A 27883-nucleotide genomic window follows, 5' to 3' on the forward strand; every position below is an offset into this window, starting at 1 on the left:
GGCCTACTCTGATTGGACTTTATTTTCATGCTGTGATTGGTTGTGTTAAGACTTGCTCTCATCCAATCAGAATATGATCATAAAGTCCAATCAGAGTAAGCCTGGAGGTTTTTTTCTCATCCAATCAAGACATGCAGTCCAGGAACCTCCGTGGGCATTACCGCAGTATATAAATGATGCTGAAGCGGAAACACGTTTTTTCAAGTTCCTGCATCTTTATGTGGAGTTGCTCGCTGCCCAACGTAGAGGACTAGGAATCAGGAGTCGGTGGCCGTATGCTGGAGGCTGGAGCCACGGGAGCGCGGCTCGCCTCGCTGCGGTTGTTGGCAGTGACGGAGAGAGAGCAGCGCGGCTGGAGCAGGTAGGAGAAGGAAAACAGTTTTGGGATAGATAGAGGGGAGTAAAGAGGGTAGTTAGGGCCAAAGGGAAAAAAGGATAGCTTAGCCGGAGAAGGCGTTGCAAAAAGATGGCAGCGAAAAGATGGTGGGGAAAAAAGTTTTTGGGTAGATGGAGGTGTAAAAACAGGGTGGGGAGCGGGAGGGAAGGAAGGTGTTTTTCAGAAAGACGGTGGGTAAAAAGTTTAAGGGTAGATGGAGGGGGAAAAGAGGGTGGCAAGTGGGCGGAGGAAAGAGAGGGAGGTGATGGGGGAAAAGGGAGGGGGAAGGGAGAGAAGGTTTTGTGAAAAGACAGTGGGGAGAAAATACAGTGAGGGGGAAAAGTTTTTGGGTTGAGCAAAAGAGGGTAGCAAGTGGGAGAAGGAAAAAGAGGGTAGCCAGCAGGAGGAAGACAAGGTTTTGTGAAAAGACAGTGGCAGAAAAGAAGGACGGTGAAGAAAGAAAAGACGGTGGATGAAAAGTGTTTTGATAGATGGAGGGGGGAAGAGGATAATGAGGAGGAAAGAGGGTGGCGACAGGTAGCAGGGATGGGGGTTGGGAAAACAACGGAAAAATAGTTTGGGGTAGAGGGAGGGGGAAAAGGGTGGCACGCAGGATAGGAGAAAAAAGAGCACTAGTGGTAAAGGGGAGAGACTTTGAAAAGATGGAGGGGGAAAGAGGGAGGTGAATAGGCATGGGGAGAAGGCTTTGTGAAAAGACGGAGGGAAATGTTTTTGGGTAGATGGAGAAGCGAAAGAGAATGGCAAGGAGGAACGGGGAAAGACGATGAAGAAAACACTTTTTGGTTGGTTGAATCAGGGAAAGAGGGTAGTGAGCAGCAGGAGTGGAGAGAGTTTTGGGAAAAGCCGGGGGAAAGTGTTTTTGCTTAGATAAATGAGCAAAAGAGGGTGATGAGAGCGGGACGGGGAAAAAGAGGGTGGCCAGGGATAACGGGAAAAGACGGTGGGAAGAAACTGGGGAAAGGGTTTGGGTAGATGGATGGGGAAAAGGGTGTTGAGCAGGAGAGTAGAGGCGGCTTTGTGAAATGAGGGTGGGCAAAAATGATGAAGCTTGGAGGCAGATGGTGAAAGAAAAAGGGTGGTGAGAGGGAGGGGGCCAAAGGCCGTTTGGAAAAGAAGGTAGGGAAATAATGGTGGGGACAAAGGTTTGGGGTAGATTTTTTAAATAAGATCATTTGTATGTTTGCTTTTCAGTAGTTTGAGTTCTTTATGCATTTTGTGTATGAACCCCTTGCATGATGCATGGTTTGCAAATACTTGCTTTCATTATCTGGGTTGTTTCATTTTTATTAAATTTTAATTCAATTTAATTTTTTTTAGACGGAGTCTCGGTCTGTCGCCCAGGTTGGAGTGCAGTGGCACGATCTCCGCTCACTGCCAAGCTCTGCCTCCTGGGTTCACGCCATTTTCCTGCCTCGGCCTCCCGAGTAGCTGGGACTACAGGCGCCTGCCACCACACCCGAACACTTTTTTTGTATTTTTAGCAGAGACGGAGTTTCACCATGTTGTTAGCCAGTATGGTCTTGATCTCCTGGCCTCATGATCGGCACCCCTCAGCTTCCCAAAGTGCTGGGTGTACAGGGGTGAGCCACTGCTCCCTGCCTGTTTTTTCATTCTGCTGATTGCTTCCTCTGCTTTGCTGAGGCTTTTTTTTTTTCTGTTTGAGATGGAGTCTCACTTTGTCGCCCAGGCTGGAATGCAGTGGCATGGTCTCAGCTCACTGCAAGCTCCGACTCCCGGGTTCACGCCATTCTCCTGCCTCAGCCTCCCGAGTAGCTGGGACTGCAGGCGCAGGCTACCAAGCCCGGCTAACTTTTTGTATTTTTAGTAGAGACGGGGTTTCACCGTGTTAGCCAGGATGGTCTCAATCTCGTGAACTCGTGATCCGCCCGCCTCGGCCTCAAAAAGTGCTGGGATTACAGGCGTGAGCCACTGAGCCCGGCCTGGAAACGTAACTTTACTTTTTAGTGTTGTATTTGTATATATACTTTAATAGCCCTGAGTTTTAATAAAGTTGCTTTTAAAAAATGTATCTTATATTTTTTAATATACCCTAAGGCATGTGATTAGTTGGGTGGCATGTTGTTTAGTTTTTACAATTGAAGGATTGTCATTCCTTTGTGCAAAAAAAAAAATTAAACGTGAATTTTTATCATATACTAGAGGAAAGAAGGCAGATACTAAATAATAAATATTGTATGCTTCCATGTAAATAAAATTTGAAATTATTTAAAGACAGAATGCATTGAACTTTTCTGGGGTTGAAGTGGGGAATTCATTGGCAAAGGTCGTGCAATAAATGTGTAGGTGAAGGGAATATTCTATATTTGATTGTGTAGGTGGTTAGCTTTATAAATTTGTAAAACAACTGGACTAAAATGTGTGCCTTATACACAGATTTTTCTATAAAATTGATTAAAACTAGTTAGAGAATCAGTCAAGGGGAAAAGAAAGAAAAGGCACGTGAAAAAATAATGCCAATGCACTGGAATTATCTTTGGTGACATTAAATATAGCCTGGTCTTAATTCTTTTCAAAATTTACGTAGATTTCTCAATCCTTTGATACTTTTTCCTCTACACATCTTATATTCTCATATATGTTAATGTATGGCTACATAAGAGAGGGCTCTCAACAGTTGGACTGGAACAGCTTGATATTTATATCTAGAGATGCATCGGAAGCATAACACTGACCCGTGAGCAAGATGAAAATGGCATGTGCTAGTGATTCATAATGTTGCTTTAAGTTTAGTGCCAACTGGTCTACATCGTTGAGAATGTTTAGTTTGATGGTTTACACAACTTGGCTTAAGAAGTATATGACCAACAATGTATGAAGGAGCCTGCTGTAAAGACTTTTCTGCGCTTCCCTTTAATTATTATAGTAAGCTCAAATCTTGAAAGTTCATAATATACAGATAAACTGTGTCCGTGAGACTGAGAAAGGATCTTTAGGGAGAAAGGCTCTGTTCCTGAAAGACAGACATTCAATGATTTCCTGCATTTTATTTCTGTTGTACTTTACCTTTACCTTTATTAAACACTAATAAGGTGGTTCTTATAGGGCCTCATAGGCCTTTTTAGTTTTCCAACCTATTCATACTTGGTGCAAACCTAGTAATTTTTTGCGTGATAGTATTGGGATTTTACTCGGAGGCTAGGCTTCACACTGTAAAAACAGCTTTTTGGAATTGTATCATTTTCAGTCTTTCCATCGTGTTCCACTGTCCCAGCCACACACACACCAGATACGAAGACTACAAGCAACCTCAAAAGGTGTAACACATGTATAGTAGATGTTTTTACCTCTTGTAAAATCTAAGGAAAATATACTAAAAATGAAGGCATCAGTAAAACAGTATCATTTTAGGTTGACCTCGAGTATTTCAACATCAGTCTAGCTTCAGAACAATACATTTGCAAGGGGAAATGGGGTACTTTTGTGGTTTTTTACACCTGTTATTTCAATTGAAATTGAAAAAAAGTAATTTGAACTAACTATAACCATAAAAAGAAGGTTTTGTCAGTATTGAAATAAAATGCATTTGTGGGACTGACCTCAGGACGCATTTTAAATAGTCAATACTACCTCTAAATCTCATTCCCCCTTCTCTGAGCATCAGCTTTATTCTTATTCCATCTTTCTTAATTTGGCACTGACAGATACAGACTCATTCTTACAACATATACCATCAGAAGTGAAACCTTCACTCTGCCCAACTCTTGAAAAATCTGAGATCCACTTTGACTATTCTCAGATCATGGATCTATTACTTGGATCAAAAAGTACTGCACAGGGAAGTAGATACTATGATCTCTGACATTACAGTTTCAAGGTTGGAGTGAGAAAGGGATAGCTCCCTAACGAGGGAGTATCATAGAAATGATATTTTCATGGTCATACTTTTGTGAACTAGGCAGACATCCCTTCATGTCAACTACATCTCTACTTTGAACAGATAAATATCCATGCATATACAAAATTATACAGTAATATAAGCATGACTTTTCATTAAAATTTTAACCAGAACAGTCTATTTAGGTGAATAAATACCGATACAGGAGATAGTTTTGCTTGAATGATCTTTACCCTTGGGGAGACATACATAAAAGAATGTCATACTTTATTATGAAATGACTGTCCAGCATATTTATGAGTAAACTTTCATAATTTCTTTATTGTCTAAAATAAGCACAAAAACCCTTTTAATTAATATCCCTTTTTAATATACGGAATAAATATAAGAAAATAGCACAAATGGTATTATGCCAGCACACAGGAAGAGTTTCTGTTAAAAGTCAATCCTGTATTTTGAGAACTTGACAAAATCATAATTGAAAATAGTGTGTTGTCTTACATGCAGATATTGCGTAGTCAGGGATATCCAAATCAACTTACATCCAAATATTTCACAATTAGTCTTATTCTGTGAAGTATTATAAAACCATGCCCTGAGGAATATAAAAGCACAAAGGGAGCCAGGACTCCAAATAGCCATTTATTCATTTCCTAAGGTTAGGTACAATGAGGACTGCATTTTCAACATTATCAGGGCCATACAGACATTGGAGCTTAAGGATAAGATCCAATTTCATAGCAATCTGTTAAAGGATAAGCCAGTGTAATGACCCAGATGTTCACCATAATAATTACCATCTTGAGTGATGATGCTATGAATACAAAGGAACACTGCATCTCTTTAAACTACGTTTATATGACATGAGACCAATTTGATGGAAAGAAGGCAAACTGTGAATGGTAATTTTGTTTTCATTGTGTGTACTCATATCTGAAAATACAATACCATATAATTAGAAAAGTTACAACAAAAATAAGACTGGAAGCCTTAACTTTTTATATCAAATGTTCTGCACACAAATATAGCCTTTTACTGATGATCTATGGCTCCAAAATATTGGTAGCTATAAATATGCTTTGTAAAACAGAAGCTATGAATGCCTTACTGCAGAAAGACACAAAGAATCATTTCCTTACTCACTCACTGCTAGTAGACCCTGATGCACAGCATTTCCTGCCCAGATACCTGATTATTAATCCAGTTTTTGTTAGGGGTATACTAACTAACTAACGGAGATTGGTGTTGAAACCAGTTAATGTAAAGAAATGCTGTAGGAACTGAAATATTCCTTTTAAATTAACAAAAGCGTTCTTTCTAAAGTTACATGAGGACCCAAATGTATAAAAGAATGTTTTGTTATATGGTTTTAGTACTTTGTTGGTGCCAGGTTAAAGACATGTGGCCCTAGATAGGATAACTCTACAGAAGAGAATTTGTTTACCTGCTTCACTAGAAATCCAACAATTAAGTCAGTGACTCTATTTTCCAATATTCATTTCCTCCATTTTCTCATCTTTTTGATTGATGGTATCATTTCGTTATTTCATTTTCATTGACATGGAATTCATTTTGGCTAAAATGACTTTTTGACTATTTGTACATATATATAATTTTAAAATCAATGAACAATATTGTTTCTCTATTTCCAAGATTATCCCTCTATATTCTCTAAAGTCAATACCGTGAAACAGTGCAGATATGAGTCTGGGAATGGCAGTATGAAATACTGTAAAACTGGAAGCAACTTAGTAGGTAATCAATAGGGAAAATGAAACTCAATATAATTGACTCTAGTTAATGTAATGATGCATTTATTTTAGATTTTTCTTGCATTCCTGAGATAAGTCCTGCCTGGTTATAGTATATTACATGTTTTATGTATTGCTGGATTTTGATCATTAGCATTTTGCTGAGGATTTTTTCCATCTATTTTTGTTAAAGATATTGTTCTGTGTTTTTGTTTTCTTTTTTTTATGCTATTGTATGATTTTGTTATTAGGGTAATACTAGCTTCATAGAATAAACTGGGAAGCGTATTCTCTTTTTTTTTTTTTGGCAAGAGTTTGTAAATACTATTAATTCAACTTTGAAAGTTTGGTAGAGGCATTCTTGGCTAGAAGATTTGTTGCTGTTGTCATTGTTTCCTGAGGTGGTAGTTTTGATTACTAAATCTCTTTACTTGATAAGATTTTATATTTCTCCTTGACTCATTTTTGCTAATTTGAATCTTTCTTAGAATTTGTCCTGTTCTTTAAAAAATCTAAATTTTAGATATAATTGTTCATAGGTACTTTTCTAATAATTTTTTATATCTTTTAGTGTCCTTTTAAAAATTTCATTGATACTTGAATAGTTTCTCTTTTTTGTTGGTCAGTTTATGTAAATTGTGGCCACTGTTGATGTGTTCAAAGAAACAATTTTTGGCTTTGTTGAGGTTCTCAATTGTTTTTCTATTTTGTATTTCACTAATTTGTATATCCCTAATACTTCCTTGTGGTTGCTGTAGTTTTAATTTGCTCTTCTTTTTTCAGTGCCTTATGGTGGCAGGTTAGAGAATGTTATTTTTGAGTATGAGAACTACTTTTATTGCATCTCACGTAAGAGATATTATGCATTCTTAAAGTGTTTTATCTTTTTTTTAAAGTATTTTCTAATTTATCTTATTATTTCTTCTTGGACCCATTGGTTATTTAATAGCATTGTTAATTTCCACATAATTCTGAGTTTCCCAAATTTTCCTATTGCTGATTTATTATTTTACTCAGTTATTGTCTGAAAATATACTTTGTATTATTCCAATGTTTAAATTCATTGAGGTCTGTTTTATGGCTTGGGGTATGGTATTCCTGGGTAATATTGCATGTGCACTTGAGAATCTACTGTTGTTAAAGTGTTCCTTAAATATCTAATCAGTCTAGTTATTTTGTAGTATTGTTCAAGTGTTCTATTTCTTTGTTGATCTTCTGCCTAGTCATTTTATCCATTTGTGAAAGTGAGTATTAAAGGCTGCAAGAAGTATGTTAAGTTGTCTAATTAATCTTCATTTTTGGAGGTTTCTGTGTCAATAGATTTTGAAGTCTTTTCATCACACCCATATATATGCCTATAATTATTTATTTTTGAGATATTGGCCCTTTTATTTTTATGAAAGCTCTCTTTACCTCTGTAACCCCTTTTGTTTTAAAGTCTATTTTTTCTGATATTAATATAACAATTCCTGCTTTCTTGTGGTTACTGCCTGCATCATATAACTTTTCCATCCTTTTTTTCCTATGAATTTTCATGTTTGGATCTAAAGTATGTCTCCTGCAGACAACATGTAGATGGATCTTATTTATTTTTCTCCAGTCTGACAATCTTTTATTTGAATATTTAAATTCATTTTCACTTGAGGTTACTAGTATAGTTAGATTTACATCCATTTTACTTAAGTTTTCTGTATACCTTATGTCTTTTCATTCCTCTATTTCTCCTCCTTTCTTTTGTATTAGGTATTTTTTATAAAACATTTAATCTATATTTAATAATATCTATATTTTTTCAATGTTTCCCTTAATTGTTACTTTAGGGTTTACTGCAGACATCTTATCACAATCAATTTTAGGTGCATAACAATTCTAGTGGCGTATATGTATATATAAATTTTACTTTTGTTCACTGTTGTGTACTGTGGCTCTCCTTTTTGTGCTATTATTGCTGTACACATTACATCTATATATGCTATATACCCAATAATTTGTTATAACTGTTACTTGATGATATGGTTTGACTTGATGATATGGTTTGTTGTTTTGTCCTCTCCAAAGTTCATGTTGAAACTTAATTTCAATGTGACAGCATTAAGAGCTGGAACCTTGAGGATATGATTAGGCTATTGGGGTCTGTCCTCATGGATGGTATGAGTGTCTTATAGAAGGGCTGGAGGGAATTAGGACCCTTTGCCTTTTCATCCTTTTCACCGTATGAAAATACAGCATTCATCCTCTCTGGAGGATGCAGTAGTATTCAAGGCACCTCAGCAGACACCAAACCTGCCAGCAAATTGATCTTAAACTTCCAGCCTGCAGAACTATGAGAAATAAATTTCTTCTTTACAAATTTCTCAGTCTCTGGTATATATATGTATCAGCATGAACAGACTAACACACTTGACATAATTTTATGTCTTAAAAAGATAAAAAGAAACGTACTATGTATTTACGGCTTTTGTTATATTAGCAGTCTTATTATTTCAGGTCTTTTCATTTGTTCAGCATTTGAAACTTCTTCCTGACACCACAAGGGCTCTTCTTAGCTGTCTTTTTCCTGGGTTATTCCTGGTAAACTATAGCTGACCTTTGTTTCAAAGCATATGTCTCTAATAAAGTGCCAGTCTCTCTTATTTGCTTTTTACCATCACTTCATTGTTTTTCAAAGTACGCTTATGGTTGAATTTCCCCAAACTCTTCTTTTGGGAAAAGCTTTACACTCTCTGCTGTATGTTCTGCCCCTTCCTTTGGGCAAAACTTCTGAGCTTTGGCTCTGGTGATTGCAGCAAAGAGAGCAGCATTCTCCTCTCGGAGTGACAGCCCTACTTTGAGACTGGGTCACTGGGATGGGAAGTAGCCGTTGGTAATCTCAGCTTGCCACTCCCGGATGAGAACTTTGCCTTACAGACAAACCAGAAAGAAGGCAATCGGGGCTCAGTGTTCTCAGTGTGTTGCACCCAAACAGTCCCCATTCCATGAATTAGAGCCGGTAGGAAGAAGTGACATCCTACTTCTTGGCCACATTCCACAAAAGCTTAATCTCAAGAACAGGTAGTGGCAGCAGGTGGGGGTTGAAATGAAAAGTTCGGATGTACTGTTACTCCCAGAAAGATACTATAGCTCCCCAGTGGGGTCTAGTAAAAGTTCTGTGTTCTTGGCTACATTGCATTGAGTAGAGTTTATATCAAGAAAGGCTGTGAGAAAAAGAGGTAAGAATGGGTTGTGGATCAAATGCAAAAAACTCTGACTGTTCTTAGTGAGTTTCAGTAGATTTTCTTGAATAAATAGTTCATCATTTTCTATGTACCATTATGACTTTTCAAGTGACATAGGTGATGGTTGTTTTATAATTTTAAACAATTTTATAAAAGATCCATGGCGCTCTTCACGTTGCCATTCTAGAGGTGGAACTTCTACATTTATTTCTTATGCAAGGAAATTAAGGTTTTCTTTAATTTCCCTTCTTTCTTCTGAAATATGCTTTGGAATCTAACTCTCTACAGCAAATTGGGTCTCAGTATATTTCTTTCTCCAAGAGAAGTCTGCTAGATACTCAAATAATTTTTGTTTTATATTATGTTTGAAAGGTTGTTTTGTTGTTAAAAGACAATAGGAAGATCAACATGAAACCCTCACATTCATTGTATGAATATTATCTTTTCATTCAGAAAGTTACAATATATTTGAGTGCTCATGAAGCTTTAAAAAGAAGTGGATTTAAGTAATCAATCTCCCTAGACAGATAAAAAAGCACATGATATTTTGGTATTCCCCAACTGTTATTATTTGACTTTCATGTTCTAGCAAATAACTTTCAACAATTTGTCAACTTACTTGCACATTTATATTTTATATTATTAATTCCATTTATGCATGTGTTGAATAGACTTTAATATATAGAGTAGATGTTGACACACTCGAATTTGTAACGAAGTGAAAAATTACTTTGATACATATTTTTTCTGACAAAATTATGAAGTGCTTTTCCATCTCTTCTAAAACAACATAGAAAACATGTTTCTTTCTCATTATTAAATAGATGACTCGGAATACAGCAAAATTAATTGGCTATAAAGCAAACCTTTAAAAGAGAATAGTTTGATGAAAAATATAAGCATTCTTAGTTATACATAAGATCCCACGGAGCCAATTTAACTTTTTTTCCAGATTTATGTCCCAATTTAAAACTTTAATTCCTACTGTCTAAGCATTGTGGCTAAAAGTATGAGATAATTAATTACTCCTGACATCCAACTTTTGTGATCATAGTAGGTGACATTCCTTTGTAAAAAGTAACTTGAAAATTTTCTGGTAAACGTTACGTTTTTGTGTGGGTGTAGAGTTTCATTTTCAAAACAAGCTCTCACATATCAAAGTTAAGTGTTTTAATTATCTTGTAAGACTATGTCCTTGGATCCTATGCTGTATGCCAATATTTTTACATGTTGAATATGCTTTCATTTAACTTACATAGCCATAATGCTTAACTTTAATCAGAGATTCCTTACTAATTCTGATGAATGTTGGTAGAAAATATGCTGAAAATACGTTAGAATAATTTTCAATGAAAGGATAAAAGGAAAGAAGCTAGTAGAAGAGCCAGCACCACAGAAAGCAAAGTCACATTCTGGATCCAAGCAACATTTCCATGAGCAAAGAACCAGCAAATTGAATTCACGAGACAGGGAGCAGAAGCAAGAGAGTGAAGAGGAAATTGACTTTTTTTGTTTGTTTGTTTTCTCATGAGGAGAGTGTACTAGTAGTAGAAAAAAGTTACATGACTGATACCAGAGAGACATAGGTAGAATATCTGGACCCTCTGTATAGGATAGCTAGTGATTATATTGTGTGTTCTGGAGGTAAGATTTGTATAAATTCAAGCCTACAATAGTATCAAGGCCTATTAAGCAAACATCCATTAGACAGCATGAAAGACTAAGAGGCTTTGAAACTACAAGTGTCAATAGTTAAATGTGAAGCAAGTACATATAGACATTTGATACTATGACAAAAAATAATGAGAGGTTTATCATAATATAATTTAATATTTTGTTCTTCAGTTTAGTAATTATATAAAGCTACATACTAGTTTTTCACAACTTAACCAATCCTCTTTAATATATTTTTATGAAATTTCCTGCTATACAGTTTAGAGTGTAAACTCATTTCATTGGATTTTTTTTAAAAAAATCATGAAACAACATAGTGATAAATTTAAATAGTTTTGCCAGTTGAATCATGTATGTGATAAAAAGGCTTTATATTTCTGATTCCTAAATCAGGGTATGACAGTACAAATCATAAATCAAGTATTTTTATGTCCATTGTATAATTATAGAATAATGCCCAAACCTTTTTTGAATGTGAGGGTATGTCATGAGCATCAAAAGGGAAAAGAAAGTATGAAAATCCCTAAGAGTTTTACTCTGGAAAGTCATATAGATTGTGCATTCTTCAGCTGACATTTTAAAACAGATACCTGAAATCATTTGCTTAACCCCTTTGAATAATATACTATTGCCTTTAAGAGAAATTCGGTAATCTACTAAAGGTCCTTTTCATATAGCCCTGACTTCTCTCTCCAGTCACGTGCCGTTACTGGTGTCTGTGACCCAAACACACTAGTTGTCTCTCGATTTCGCTAAGACGTTCTGCATTCTTTCTTCTCACAGCTTTTATGTCTATTGCTGCTGCTTCAAGGCATACTTCTCTAATATTTACTAGCTACTATTATTTTGAATTAGTTTAATGGTTTATTTTCGAGGAGACAAGGGCAAATTTTGCTGCTCTATATTCCCATAGTATTGTGGTCTTCTCTGTATTAAAAACTCATCAGGCTAAAAACTGTTTGTGGTTCCCATTTATTTACCTGCTAGACTGTAAATTCCATGAGGACTGGAAATTCAACTCTTTTATTTACCTGTGCATCTCAAACTTTGTAACATTCTTTCTGTGAGACAGTCATGTATTTATTAAAATGAATGAAATGTTTATGTCTATAGACTGCATTACCAATACCTTTTGCACTATTAAATTTTCCTTAATTTCAAAAAAGCCAAACATTATTTTTTTCTCATTTATATAGTTTGAAATTCTTTTCTGGCAATAATGTTTCACCTATAAAAAGACGTATTAAAATTTATTTAATAATAAGGGGAGGGATAAAATAACTACGCATTTTTTGTTGAAATCACAGTTGTCTGATACTTTAATTATGCTATCTAATTTAACCTTTCATAAATGCCCAGAATATGAGAATATCATCCAAGATTTAAATACCGATTGCCAAAATTTACAGCTATCAAATGGAAGACTCAGGTTTGTGCTATGCCACATTTTCTGTTCTTTCCTTTTTGTGATGGTATGCCAAACTGTGGAGAAAGGAAAACATTTCTATTTGTGATTGCTTCTGCTAGTTATTTCTGCAAAACAAACTACTCAAATTCAGTGGCATGATGCAATAACCATTTTGTCATCCTCATATATTCTGGAGTCGGGGGGTTGAAAATGCAAAGTGGGGTGACATTTCTGTGGTCTACAGTATTTGGGGCCTCTGAGAAGTCCTAGATGTCTATGAATGAATTAAACGTTGGACAATGAAATCTTCTGAAAGCTTCTTTACATGTTTGGCTCCTGCATTGGTATGACTTAAAGGCTGGGCTCAAAATAATCTCTTAACCAGAGTGTCTGAATATTGCTTCTTCATGTAACTTGAGCTTCCTCACAGCATGGAATCATACAGGTAGCTTGCCTGAGTGTTTCAGTTAATGGGTCATTGTATTGCCTTTAATAATCTTGCCTCAGAAGTCACATGGAATTACTTTAATGCTGAGTTGGTTTAAGCAATCACAGCCTGTCTGACTTCAGGGGGAAGAAACATGATGTCTACCCTTTGATGTGAGGACATTCAAAGTATTCGTAGCTATATTTTAAAAATGCCACAGTTATCTTCTTTTCAAAGAGATGCCATATCCTTATTATCAGCAATAGAATCAGGATTTGAAAATAGTTCTTTTGCTACATACGCATTTTTATAATCATTCTTGATATTATAATCTTTTTCAGAAAGGGTGAAGGGGTAAGGATTATGTTTCATTCTTTCTCAGATTTTGTGTTCTATAAGTATTTTTATTTTTTGTCCATAATAGATTATGGTACAAAGGTAACTCAAAACTAGAGTGTATAAATATAAAACATAAGTTTTCATATCCAAGCTGTGGATAAGATATTAAAATATAAAAAAGATTTTGAATTTGTTTTAAAAAGTAAGTCTTCTAATTTTGTGAAAAGAACTAAGATAATTGTCCACTAATCACTCATTAAATCTCCTTATTAACTTAATTTCCTTATTAACATTAATTAACAAAGCCTGCATTGCCAAGACAATCCTAAGCCAAAAGAATAAAGCTGGAGGCATCATGCTACCTGACTTCAAACTATACTACAAGGCTACAGTAACCAAAACAGCATGGTACTGGTACCAAAACAGAGATACAGACCAATGGAACAGAACAGAGCCCTCAGAAATAATACCACGTATCTACAACCATCTGATCTTTGACAAACCTGACAAAAACAAGAAATGGAGAAAGGATTCCCTATTTAATAAATGGTGCTGGGAAAACTGGTTAGCCACATGTAGAAAGCTGAAACTGGATCCCTTCCTTACACCTTAGACAAAAATTAATTCAAGATGGATTAAAGACTTAAATGTTAGACCTAAAGCCATAACCCTAGAAGAAAACCTAGAATACCATTCAGGGCATAGGCATGGGCAACGACTTCATGTCTAAAACACAAAAAGCAATGGCAACAAAAGCCAAAATTGACAAATGGGATCTAATTAAACTAAAGAGCTTCTGCACAGCAAAAGAAACTACCATCAAAGTGAACAGGCAACCTACAGAATGGGAGAAAATTTTTGCAATCTACTCATCTGACAAAGGGCTAATATCCAGAACCTACGAAGAACTCAAACAAATTTACAAGAAAAAACCCTATCAAAAAGTGAGCGAAGGATATGAACAGACACTTCTCAAAAGAAGACATTTATGCAGCCAACAGACACATGAAAAAATGCTAATCATCACTGGCCATCAGAGAAATGCAAATCAAAACCACAGTGAGATACCATCTCACACCAGTTAGAATGGTGATCATTAAATAGTCAGGAAACAGCAGGTGCTGGAGAGGATGTGGAGAAATAGGAACACTTTAACGCTGTTGGTGGGACTGTAAACTGGGTCAACCATGGTGGAAGAAAGTGTGGCGATTCCTCAAGGATGTAGAACTAGAAATACCATTTGACCCAGCAATCCCATTACTGGGTATATACCCAAAGGATTATAAATCATGCTACTATAAAGACACATGCACACGTATGTTTATTGCGGCACTATTCACAATAGCAAAGACTTGGAACCAACCCAAATGTCCATCAATGATAGACTGGATTAAGAAAATGTGTCACATATACACCATGGAATACTATGCAGCCATAAATAGGATAAGTTCATGTCCTTTGTAGAGACATGGATGAAGCTGGAAACCATCATTCTCAGCAAACTATGGCAGGGACAAAAAATCAAACACCGCATGTTCTCACTCATAGGTGGGAATTGAACAATGAGAACACTTGAACACAGGAAAGGGAAACATCACACACAGGGGCCTGTCATGGGGTGAGGGGAGGGGGGAGGGATAGCATAGGGAGATATACCTAATGTAAATGACGAGTTAATGGGTGCAGCACACCAACATGGCACATGTATACATATGTAACAAACCTGCACATTGTGCACATGTATCCTAGAACTTAAAGTATAATAAAAAAAAATAGTAAATATCAATAGATACAACTGACTTAAACAAAAGCTCTTTGGAATCTGCAGTCATTTTTATTTATTTTATTTATTTATTTATCATTATGAAGACAGTTTAAATGAGATCCAGTCATTTGATAGAAAACCAGAGCTTCCTGTGTCAATAAGGACTGACCTCAAAAATGTAGTGTGTCCAGACAAAAGAAAGTTGCAAAATATGTAGAGTGTACAACAATTTATATACACTTTTAGGACATGAAAACAAATTCTACTTATTATTTATGACCATACACATATGTAATAAAATGTTTTATAAGGGAATGGACATGATAAATGCTTAATTCAGGGTGTTGGTTACCTCTAGGCAATAATATTTAATCATATAAAAGGAGCCCCAGGCCAAAAAGTTTCAGAATCAGTGTTTTAAAAGACTGTGTCCACCATACAGTTATTAAGGAGTGATTAATTGCTTTCCTCATTTTTGATAATCAAAGATACCCCCACAATACACACACACATGATATGCTAACCAGAATATCTGACTGGCTTTAAATCATCAGTATAGCCACACTATGATGAAATAATTAAACTTAAAGCACTACTCACATGTTGGCAAGTAAAGTTTGTCTTATAAGTTTTGTGCTCCATGTTGACCTTATTTCCACCTTCCTAATACCCACTCTTCCTTTTTCTGAAGTATTATCTCATTTTACCACCCTACATCATATCCACCTGCTTCTTTTCCCTTCATTTACTCCCTATACTCTCTGCCTTCCACATTCTTTATTCCTCCTTTTACTCTTATCCTCTTCCTTCTATCCTGACACTGCGTATCTAGGGTTCAGTACTATCCACAGTTCAGGCATTCACTGGGGGTCTTGGAATACATCCCCATGGATAAGGGGGGAAAACTGTACATTTTGTTGTGTAGGTCTATGGGTGCTGTGCTGTGTTATATGGCAAAACATAGGGAAGAGACCAGGGACAAGGATCTTTGCAAAGACTTTTGAGCTGCCAGTGGAGAAGAGCTCAAGGGAGATCAATGTACTCACTCTCACTAATCTTCTTCTAGGGCAGATGCTGGCAATGTTTACTGAGTTCTAGCTATTTTCCCTAGCACAAACAAGGCTCAAATTCACCTCCCATTTTACCTCCCATGGAAAGAACCACTGGAAAGATCACTCCCATAAAGAGCTTATTCCTTCTGAGCCACACCATTCATTCATAGAGAAGCTTAAGAAGAAACACTGCCACGGTGGTGGCAGGTTGCCAGGGAGTATGAAAAATATATATGAAAAACTACCTGATATGAAAAATATATATGAACAGAAATATCAACTCAATCAAGCTGCCAGAATGTGCCAACAGTTGTTAACTCTCTCCGGTGAAAACAAAATTATTTTTCACTTCTTGTAAAGCAAAACACTGGTATTTCTTATGACAGAGCATCTAGTTACAGATGAGCCATGTTATAATAATATAGACTTGTTTTCAAGCTCATCCCTATAAAGAAGAGAACCAGTGAGGAACATTTATTCACCTGTAGTGTTCACTGCCTGATCTTCTTTTTAAGTGCAAGGTAAATACGCAAGACTTTGTGATTCCAGTTTTATAAAGTCCAGCTCTTGAGATTATCCTGTCCCATCGCTAGAGTCTATCTGGACCCATCTCCTAGAGCACGATGGTCCAGTTAGTGCTGAGGAGTACTGCATGGTGCCATTTTTCCCCACCCTCCCCGTTATATGGCAAATGTCTACAGAAATCACACTTTCTCAGCACGTCAAGTCATATGTCATCAGATCCTATTCTGATGAACAAAACACGAGGAAAACAAAGGCAAGGACAAAGAACATCTAAAATGACAGAATCCAATTACTATGGAAATTTGTTGTTTAAATATTGAAAAAGATATCCACTGTTTTATTCCAACTATATGACTAGTCTGGAAAAAGCAAAACTATGGAGACACCAAAAAGAACAGTGGTTGCCAGAAGCCAGTGGAGAGGAAGAAACAAAATGGCAGAAGACAGAGGATATTTAGGGCAGTGAAACTATTTTGTCTATGCTACTACAAGGGTATATACATGCCATTACACATTTGTCCAACATCATGGAATATACAACACCAAGAGTGAACCCTAACGTAAACTGTGGACCTTGGGAGTGATGTGTCTGTCAAGGTAGATTCCTCAACTGTAACCCTGATGAACTCTGATGGGGGGTACTGATAATGAGGGGGAGGCTATTCATATGTCAGGGGTCATGGGGAATATGAAAAATCTCTGTACCTTCTCAATTTTGCTGTGAATCTAAGACTGCTTGGAAAATAATGTTATTAATTTTAAAAAATTACTCAACTGAACTTGCTGTTACCCTAAACTATAAAAAGACAGAGTCACCTTGAAAACTGCAAATCACTAAAGATCAAGGTAACAGAATATGAGTACTATCTCCCAAATTGAAGCATATAAAAACACATAAAGCAATTAATTTTAATTGCATATTTAGGCAAAAAAAATTGATAAAAATAATTGAATATGTAATCTTATTTCATAATTATAAACAGGGATTTAATACAATATGAATCAAAAATGGTATATCCATGTAAATAAAATGAAAGACAATTTTTATTCTAATTTTAAATCAGAAATTATGCCTATTTTATCCCACAATTTTACTGAAAAGCTAATCAGGTAAGAAGGACAGATTATAATTACTTAATATTGCCATAGTAACTTATGCATAAATACCTGTTAAGTATTCACCAAATGTCAAAACTGTAAGCAGCCTTGCTGCTTAACGTGAATGATGCAACTGAAACAAGTACCATGTTATGGTCTATCATAATATTTGCTATTATATTACATAAAATTTTAAGATAACATCAAAAATTTAGTCAGGGCCATAGCTGCTGGGCAGCAAAGATTTCATATAGCAGGCACAAGACATCCATCCTTAGAAAGGCTTGCTTGCAAGGCTAGTCCTTGGCTGGTGTTTGGGACCTTGAATTTGAGAGGGTTCCCACCATTCCCTAACTTAGAAGAGGGGAATGGCTCACTGTGCCTAAATTGTTTGTGCAAATGTGGTTTACTGTGAACAGTTAATCTCCTCCTGGAAGTCTAGAATTTTGTTACATGTGAGGGAGAGAAGAGGTGGCCTATGTGACTAGCCTCCATTGAAAACATGGGTGCTAAGTCTCTAATGAAACTCTGGTAAGGTAGACAACATTGCACATGTGTCGTCAAAATTTGAGGCTGGGGAATTAAGCGCATCCTGCTAATTACACAGGAGATGACTCCTGTAGCTTGTGCCTGGCTTCCTCCAGACTTTGACACATGCACCTTTTCCCTTCTCGAATTTTACTTTGTGTCTTTTCACTGTATTAAATATAATAAATGAAAGCCCAGAGTATGACTCCGCTGAGTCCTGTGAGTCATTCTCAGTGAATTACCAAACCTAGGATGGTCTTGGGAACCCCTGATACAATTGCATTATACAATTTTTTTTATTGTTTAAGTTGATGTGTTATATGTGACTAAAATCAGAAGGTTATTTCACAGAATATCTTTCCCTAATCTGCTTATTATTTAGTTTTTGATGTTTGCCTTGGAGATTCCTGTACTTCTATATCCACTGGACTAACAGCATTAAAAATGCATGAAACAATGATGTCAGAAAGTAATTTTAAAAATCAACAATCCTATTTTAACCCAATTAAAAAATAGAAAATCTTGATGATTGACAGTATGTTCTACAGTATAAAAGTTTCTGGAACAAAAAATTAAAAGATCACAGTCAGTTTTCTCCCACTCGGTAGAGTTTAATTCATTTTTATAATAATTGTGCAGCAGGCCAGGTGCAGTAGCACACATCTGTTGTTCCACCTACTCAGGAGGCTGAGGCAGAACGATTGCTTGAGGCTAGGAACTAAAGCTGCAGTGTGCTATAATCACACCTGTTCAAAAAAAAGTCCAAAAAAAAACCCCTGCAAATAGTGGAACTGATCAGTAAGGATCAATAGGAGTTTTAACTTATCTGGCAGGGAGAAGAGTCTATCTTACATATAGATGGTTAAAATTGTGGTAATCCAATTGACCATATATTCTAGTTAAATCACAGATTACCAATTTCTGAAGAAATATACCAGAAAAGCACTTCATATTTAAACGTATGTCAGATAAAACAATTTGTATTTGACAACCCAGAAGACACTTAAAATCTTGGCAGACCATCATCATTGTATCATTGTGGTGCATATATAAAGAAGTGCATTTGAAATGTGTTCTAATAGTATTTTCTTTAGGGATGAAATGCAAAAGGAAGCAGTAAGAGCAGAAATATGACAAGGGGGTAAAATGAAAAGGGAACTGCACTAATAAAAAGAGTCAGGCACTGATTTTTCTACTGATGTGACCAGTATTCCCCAAGTACTGAGAACTACTATATTCAGCATTTCACTTTATATTCTTCTCCAGGACATTATATTAGTTTCCTGCAGTAAAATATTTTTACAATGTCGGTTTGTCTAAACTGCTGGCCTGTAAACTATTTCTAATCAAAACCTGAAATTGTGTCACAACATGGCTGTATTACGATTCCATGTCAGAGGAAGGATATATACGTGCATCTGGTAGTAGCTTCCAGTTGTTGCTGTCAGATGTTTGGGAATGCATTCAGAAGAGCCTATCAAGGACTTGAGTACAAAACAAGCATTTCCACAAAAAAGCAGGTAAGAAAGACACGTTTCCTCACAAATGACCTTAGGTTTAGACAATTCTAGGAAAATGGTGGTACATTAAATCACCAGTCTTGACCATTTTCCCTGATCCTGTATAGGGAGCTGCTGCAGTTACAAAAGTTAGGCAGGATCTTGGTAGGTGTATTCTTCCACATTTGAACACCAGAAGTACTGATCACATTAACAGCGAACCCCACAACTCTATGATTGTTCTTTAGAAGACAGTGCACTGAAGGCTTTTAAAAGGTTAACTCACTTTACTTTTTAGTAATCTTACTGGTTAGAATTGATACTCCCTCCCTGAAATTCTCACCTTTGTAAATTTTTGCAGCATCACTTTATGATTCCTCTCCTTTTACTTTAGCCACGGCTCAGGCTTCTTTCCTAATTCCTCTGGGAAATGCTGATATTCCCAGGGTTCTGTCACTGGCCCTCTGCTCATTCTATACCTTTCCCATCATGGACAAGCTCACTCAGATCTACAACTTTGCCTCCGTTATTCCAAGTCTGCAACTCCAACCTCCGAGTTCCATCTCCAGCCATAAAAATTTTATCCAATTACCTACTGAAAATACCCAAATGGACATTTCAGTAAACTCAGCAATGCAGAGAAAACTGTTAGTCGTGGCTGCTGACCCACGCTCTCCTCTATACACCTGAAAACTGCCTACTCCCTCGTGTCCAGGTTAAATGCTAGGGCACAAGCCAGAAACCTGAGAATCATCTGAGATTTCTCCCTATCCCCTATGTTTTTACATTCAACAGTCACTAAATCATATTAACTGTACCTCTTTTCTGCATCTGCTTTATATTTCCACTGCCACACGTTTATTTTATGTTTATATTCCCTAGTTAAACATGGGCTCTTAAGTAGTGGCTTTTATAGGGAAAAAACAACTATTAATGTTATTTCTTAAATGAAAAAAAAGTTTAAGTAAAATAAATGAAAAAGGCATCATGCCAAGAAAAAGACCAACATTTTTAAATGAATAACTGAGCTCCTTAACCTTACTGATTTCACCATGGATGGGTGAAAACCTCACAACAGACTGACACTAGTCTGAGGACAGGACAAGGAAACTATAGCTCTGATAACTGCAAATGTTTCCTTTGTTTCCCTGTCTCTTTATGTGGTTATCTTCCAGCTACCCTCCATATGAGGGGTCAGCAAACAGACTGTGGGGCAAATCCAATCAGCCTTATAGTTTTGTAAGTAAAGTTTTACTGGAGCTCAGTCATGCATATTTGCTTACCTCTTATCTATGACTGTTTTCATACTTCAATGGCAGGGTTGAGTAGGAATGACAGACCACATGAAAAAGCCCTGTACAGAAAAAGCTTGCCAATCCCTGCTTTATACCATAACCAGAATGCCCTAATACTCAAATCTAATCATGTGACTCCCCACTCCAGTGAATCCCTACAGTAAACATTGCTGTCTCCCTACCCAATAGTGATTCCCTGCTCTGTCTTGCTGGAGGAACACGTGTCTATTTGGATATTTATCATGCCAATAGCCCTCCCAACTCCAAAAGAAGAAATGATTATTCTAAGCTCATCATAGTAATTACATTTGCTTCCCCAGTGCCTGGTTTAGGAATGAGCATGTGGTAGGACCCAGCCAATAAAATGTTACAGGAAGTCAACTGCACCCTTCTGAGTCTTCTCCCTAACTAAAAGAAACATGTAAAGAAAAGCCACCCTTTCAGTCTTCAGATATTGTCGGTGAGACCATGATGTTTGGAGCCGTTGCTAATTAGCCATGAAAACTGACATGAACAAAACACTGTGATATCACTGAACGGTCAAAACAACTCTGGTCCCTACTGTTTTAGCCACTGTTAATTAGGTCATCTAGTATTTTCAGCGCAAAGCATTCCACCTGGTAAATTTCCCATGGCCTACAGGAAAAGATCTACTTGTTTCTTTTTTTTTTTTTTTTTTTTTTTTTTTTTTTGAGCAAGACTCTGTCACCCAGGCTGGAGTGCAGTGGTGCAATCTCGGCTCACTGCAGCCTCCGCCTCCCAGGTTCAAGCGATTCTCCTGCCTCAACCTCTTGAGTAGCTGGGACTACAGGCATATGCCACCACGCACGGCTAATTTTTTATTTTTTTAGTTTTTTTATTTTTAGTAGAGATGGGTCTCACCATGTTGGCCAGGATGGTCTTGATCTGACTTCATGAGCCACCCGCCTTGGCCTCCCAAAGTGCTGGGATTACAGGCATGACCCACCGCACCTAGACTGAGATCTACTCATTTCTATAGTATTAAAAAGTTTGAGCAGGGACTGGTGGCTCACACCTGTAATCCCAGCACTTGGGAGGCTGAGGCGTGTGGATCACTTCAGGTCAGGAGTTCGAGACCAACCTGTCAAACATGCTGAAACCCTGTGTCTACTAAAAATACAAAAAATAGCTGGGAATGGTGGCTCACGCTTATAATCCCAGCTACTTGGGAGGCTGAGGCATGAGAATCACTTGAACCCAGGAGGTGGAGGTTGCAGTGAGCCAAGAGAATGCCACTGCACTCCAGCTTGGGTGACAGAGTGAGACTTTGTCTCAAAAAACAAAGTCTGTCATAAGCTTGTCTTAGGTATTCACTTCATTCCCAACATTCGCATCTCATAAGTTTTGCACTAGCAAAACTGAACTGCTCATAAACCCTGCAAATTTCACTCAAGCATCTTATTTTCACACTTGTTGCTCCTTCTGCCAAACACACAATCTTCTGCCCACGTCATCCTTCTGCCTCTTTACCTGGAAAAGTTCTACTCACTCTGCATGGTTACCTTAAATCTTACCCACTTTTTTACAGCTTTCATTCCTCACCACTTAAAGTGTCTGGCACATATTTAACACAATAAATGATCACTATACGGTTCCAGAGGGCATCTAACACAGTAGTAGGCACTGAATAAATAATTCATCAAATAATTAAAGTGACAATGATAATAACAAGCTCCTGGGTTTTGTTGGTTTGTTTTTTTTCTTTTTTGAGACAGGGTCTCACTCTGTTACCCAGACACGAGTGCAGTGGCATGATCATAGCTCACTGTAGCCTCAAACACCCAGGCTCAAGCAATCCTCCCACCTCAGCCTCCCAAGTAGCTGGAAGTACAGGCACCTGGCACCATGCCCAGCTAATGTTTTATTGTTTTTTAAAAAATTTAGTAGAGATGAGGTCTTGTCATGTTGCCCGGGCTGGTCTCGAACTTCTGGCCTCAAGTGATCCTCCCATCTCAGCCTCCCAAAGTGGTGAGATTACAGGCATGCACCACTGTCTGGCCCCAACAGTATTTTTAAATGTCTGTATTCTGTAACATTAGAAAAAAAATGCTTAGTACTAAAAGACATTTGATAATTACTTGTTAAGTGGACAAATGAATAAATGATTTCCTTGAAAATTCTGTTGAAAAAAACAAATTAGAGAAAGCTCTATTCTATTATGAGCACCTCAAAGACCAAAACTATGTCTATTTCATGTTTGTCTCCCATAACGTGCAAAACCTAACTTAGAGAAGTTCTTTGATTAATATGTACTAAATTAAAGGTGTCCTCTTACAGTACAGATTGTCCAATGCATTAGGCATCACAGCTTGGAAGCACAGAAGCATTTTTTGTTATTGTGAAACATTTTTATACTTTCATTGTAATTTGTTGAGCCTAGAGTTGGGCTATTTGAATATTTATTATGATAATCTTTTGGCTAATGGTAACAGCATATCTTGTTCTAACAAAATTACTGTTAACATAGCAATTAACCAGCAGGTAGAAAAACACATCTTGTTTTAATGAAGTAAATATACCTCATTCGATTTCAAATTGGGGGAAAGTCAATAATAGTGACACCTTGTTGGTTTATAAGTATGTAACATGACCTGTTCTTCTCAACAAGGAATTGCTTTTCTGACTTCTGGACTCAGAAGGTATCTTTAAAAAATAATTTCCCATTAGTATTAGTGCACATTGGGTATGTTTGGCAGGGTTTTGTGTTTTTGTTTTTGTTTTTTTCTGAGACAGGGTCTCACTCTGTCATCCAGGTTGTGATCATGATCACAGCTCACTACAGCCTTGACTCCCAGGCTCAAGCGATCCTCCCATCTCAGTCTCCCAAGTAGCTGGGATTACAGGTGTGCACCAAAACACCCAGCTAATTTTGTATTTGTTTTTGTAGAGATGTGGTCTCACTATGTCACCCAGGCTGGTCTGGAACTTCTGGACACAAGCGATCCTCCCACCTAGGCCTCTCAACTTGCTGGGACTACAGGTATGGGCAGCACACCTGGCCATTTCACAGTTCTTATTGCCATTTGTTTATGGAGCCAGAAAGGTATTGCTGAGTTTCCAGTTTTGAAACTAATTTCTTTTTTTCAGTAACACAAATCACTATGTAATATAGTTAGCCTTTGAACAACACGGATTTTAACTGCAGGGGTCTACTTATGAGCAGATTTTCTCCCACCTCTACCACCTGAGACAGCGGAGACCAATCTTCCTCTTCCTCCTCCTCCTCAGCCTGCTCAACTTGAAGACTATGATGAAGAGTTATAGAATGATCCACTTGCATTTAATGAACAGTAAGCGTATTTTTTCTGCCTTATGATTTTCTTAACAGTTTATTTCCCTAGCTTCCTTTATTGTACGAATACAGCATATTAATACATATACCATACCAAACATATCTTAATTGACTGTTTATGTTATCAATAAGGCTGCTGGTCAACAGTTAGCTATTAGTAGTTACGTTCTTGGGGGAGTCAAAAGTTATACACAGATGTTTGACTGCAGAGGGAATCAAGCATCCCTAAATTCCACATTGTTAAGGGTCAATTGTGATTGATATTCATTTACTAAACATGTCATTTATTTTAAAAATTAAATAGAAGTTCCAATTTCATAACAAGTCTAATGCATTATAATGTGACTATAAAGAAAACATACAACTTACTAACTCAAAAATATCTTTTTCTTGGCCGGGCGCGGTGGCTCACGCCTGTAATCCCAGCACTTTGGGAGGCCGAGGCGGATGGATCACGAGGTCAGGAGATCGAGACCATCCTGGCTAACACGGTGAAACCCCGTCTCTACTAAAAATACAAAAAATTAGCCAGGCGGGGTGGCGGGCGCCTGTAGTCCCAGCTACTCCGCAGGCTGAGGCAAGAGAATGGCATGAACCCCAGGGGGTGGAGCCTGCAGTGAGCCGAGATCGCGCCACTGCACTCCAGCCTGGGCGACAGCGAGACTCCGTCTCAAAAAAAAAAAAAAAAAAAAAAAACTTTTTCTTATTTATACAAAAATATCACATAGGATTTTAGGGACCATAATTAATTTTTTTTCAGACCAGATTGTTTGAAAAAATAAATGACCTACAATTAACTTTTTAAATAATTGTGACATCTAACCTACCAAGAAATCTAACCTATCAAGAAAGAAAGATTTTTTAAAACCGCTCTTTCATGATCAAAACTTCCTTACTTTTACTTCTTTTTTACCTATGGTAGGACCACCAAAAATAATTCACTATCAGAAGTCTTACCTGGATTGTTATTTTGAGGAAGACTTTCAGGTGTCTGTTTTTCCTTATATTCAGGAACTAGTTGCTGAATGCTATGGATAAAAATGTAATAAATGAAATTACTATTTTAAAACAAATGAAAAATACCAAATATATTAAATTTTTGGAGTATTTCAAACAATATCAGAGTTAATATCAGAACTTTAATTATCCCATATACTTCAATTTGTGAGTTCTACCAACTTCTCTTTAAGCTTCTGAAGAAGAAAAAAAGATGAAGTACTCATGAATTGAAGGGAGTCTAGCTCAGTAAATTAACTCACATTAGCTTGGCATAATGGAAAGCGTCCTAGCTCTATTACCAGCAGCTATTTATCCTCTGACAAGTTGCTTCTCTTAGGCTCAATGTATTCTTCTAAAAAGCAAGGATTTTACTGCCTTATTTCACTAGGTTGTTAAAGATTTAACAAGAAAACGTTTTGTAAATGCTCAGAGAAACAGTGAAGCAATGAAATAATTTGTTCTTGAGCTTTATTGCGGAAATGGTTTTGGAATCACAAATAAAACCCAATGTGTATTTTTTCCAGAGGTTCTAATATTCAAATGTTGCAGTTTTCCAAAACTGTTATTAAGTTCTAGCTTTATTAGTTCTATTCTTTGTGGCTTATAATTTGGGGCATCACAGCTAGTTCATAGTTTGTAACTAAATTTACTTATATATATATTATTTCATCAAACTAGATAACACTGTCCACTATTGCTGAGCTCATCAATCACGCCAAGGGGAGAAAGCTAATAGATGTCAAGACCTAGCTTGGACTACTGTTCCATACAGACTCAAACTCTGAATCGGCAGATCTTTGTTAGAAGGATGCTCAATCCCCATGTTCATCTCCAATTGACATGGAAAACAAAATTCTACTTTTTTTTTTCAGTTCCATGAAAGACATGCAAGTTGACATTCTCTCATTTCTGAGATACATACTGACAATATATTTGCACACAACATCCCACGTGTTACTCAGCTCCATTGATCACCTTACTGCATATTTTTGTAGTGAAAAATCACAATTTTAATATTAGGTGATACCCAGTTTGCTTTGACTCACACTGTCTTTGGAACTAGTCAGCAAATAGTCAAATGAACTTCTAGTGACTGCGCAAAATATGGACCACTTCAAAAATCTGTGCATCATCCTTATGCAGGCAGGGGCCATGCTAATTTCTCTCCATTTTGTTCCAATTTTAGTATATGTTTGCTGCTGAAGCAAGTTTTGTTTGTTTGTTTGTTTTAGACTGAGTCTCGCTCTGTCACCCAGGCTGGAGTGCAGTGGCGCGATCTCGGCTCACTACAAGCTCCGCCTCCCGGGTTCATGCCATTCTCTTGCCTTAGCCTCCTGAGTAGCTGGGACTACAGGCGCCCACCACCATGCCCGGCTATTTTTTTTTGTATTTTTTAGTAGTGATGGGGTTTCACCGTGTTAGCCAGGATGCTCTCAATCACCTGACCTCGTGATGCGCCCACCTTAGCCTCCCAAATTGCTGGGATTACAGGCATGAGCCACTGCGCCCTGCCAAAGCTCTCATTTTATACATGGATATTCATGAGTCATGGATGAGACTTAGCTCTGTTAAATCCAACTAACATACTTGAGACTCAGAATTCTGGTGATGGCTTCCTGCCACAAATCTGGGAAAGGATAATATGGGACATTCCACGATCTAAGAAAAGGTTCCTCAGCATACAGATCTGGTAGCAATGAAAAAAGGAAACTCATCTCTTTCTGCAACATTATTTGAACTGAACCCCGAGGGCCTAAAGGATAATTTATCATGAAGGTCTTAGCTAAGTCTAGGCTGAGACAAAAGCATAACAGGCGGGGTTTCACCATGTTGGTCAGGCTGGTCTCGAACTTCTGACCTCGTGATCTGCCCTCCTCGGCCTCCCAAAGTGCTGGGATTACAGGCATGAGCCACCGAGCCCGGCCAACATGAAGTTCTTAAGGATGGAAGGAACCTGAGTGACAGTAGAATATGTCTGCTGTATAATAGGTATTCAGCTTATGTTTGATGAATAAATTGAGAAAATGGATAAACACAGTTGGGAAGTGCAATATTTTTAAAGAAAACTCCTGTAAAGTAGACCAACACTTTTGCAATAGTAATAATCATTTATATTTGATCCCGTCTCACTAAGAGGCCTGGGCCCCTGACCCCTCTGACGTTTCCCCATCCCGGGTGCCGTGGGGCCTGCGGGCACCAGAAAGCCAGTGTCCCCGACAGGACGGCGCGCCCGCATCCTTCGCCTGGCCATTACCTCTTCTTCCTATCCCTCTTGTCCACGCCAGTGTCTCCAGGAGCCAAGACGTGCTCCACCCCAGGGACGTCGCCCGACCGGGCAGCTCTGTGGAGCTCGCCAAGATCTTCCAGGTGGACGTCGTGTTGGGGCTGGTCTAAGGCGCCCTCACCGTGCTTGCTCTCGCTGCCGACGCTGTTTTTCCACCAGCTGTAGGAGAAGCCCGAGGACCACTGGTCCCCCGGGTAGCCCAAGTACCACTGGTCCTCCTGGCTCCCGACGCTAGGGGTCTTCCTCGTGGCGTAGACTGCCGGCTTCGGAGACCCCTCAGCCCCTCCCCGCTTTTCTCCACCCCAGGAGGCCATCAGTAGCGAGCTACTGCCTCGGCCACAACCTCCCAGCAGGATAGCCCCTGGTTTCCAATCTGCGAAAGGAGGACCGCCAAGCCAGAAATGCCAAGCCAAGCGACCACCGCCAAGCCAACAGCCACCGCAAAGCCTCGTGGGTAA

At 37.8% G+C, this 27883-nt stretch overlaps 1 long non-coding RNA gene, 1 other non-coding gene and 1 pseudogene across 12 annotated transcripts in view; 1 reads left to right on the forward strand and 2 right to left on the reverse strand.

Moving 5' to 3' along the window:
• The window catches only part of CCDC144A (coiled-coil domain containing 144A), an 86542-nt pseudogene extending 58791 nt beyond the window's left edge, over positions 1-27751 (reverse strand). For all 9 annotated transcript variants that reach the window (XR_008540303.2, XR_010152993.1, XR_002940205.3 and 6 more), the window contains exons 1-2: positions 27396-27751; positions 25100-25170 (exon numbers count right to left, since the gene is read on the reverse strand). The product of XR_008540303.2 is annotated as a coiled-coil domain containing 144A, transcript variant X4 (transcript). The remainder of the gene's footprint in view (positions 1-25099; positions 25171-27395) is intronic.
• LOC129137606 (uncharacterized) lies at positions 107-27553 on the forward strand. 2 transcript variants are annotated; one of them, XR_010152996.1, is made up of 4 exons: positions 141-361; positions 23738-23830; positions 23938-24140; positions 25820-27553. It is a non-coding gene; the product is annotated as an uncharacterized LOC129137606 (long non-coding RNA). The 2 variants fall into 2 exon arrangements; XR_010152995.1 differs by lacking the exon at positions 25820-27553 and having other exon boundaries at positions 107-361; positions 23938-24461.
• Positions 26240-26347, reverse strand: LOC112206120 (U6 spliceosomal RNA). Its single transcript, XR_002940328.1, has one exon. It is a non-coding gene; the product is annotated as a U6 spliceosomal RNA (small nuclear RNA).
• Positions 27752-27883: the final 132 nt, after the last annotated feature.

The sequence above is a fragment of the Pan troglodytes genome, chromosome 19 (genome assembly GCF_028858775.2).
Source record: "Pan troglodytes isolate AG18354 chromosome 19, NHGRI_mPanTro3-v2.0_pri, whole genome shotgun sequence".
Lineage (NCBI taxonomy): Eukaryota > Metazoa > Chordata > Mammalia > Primates > Hominidae > Pan > Pan troglodytes.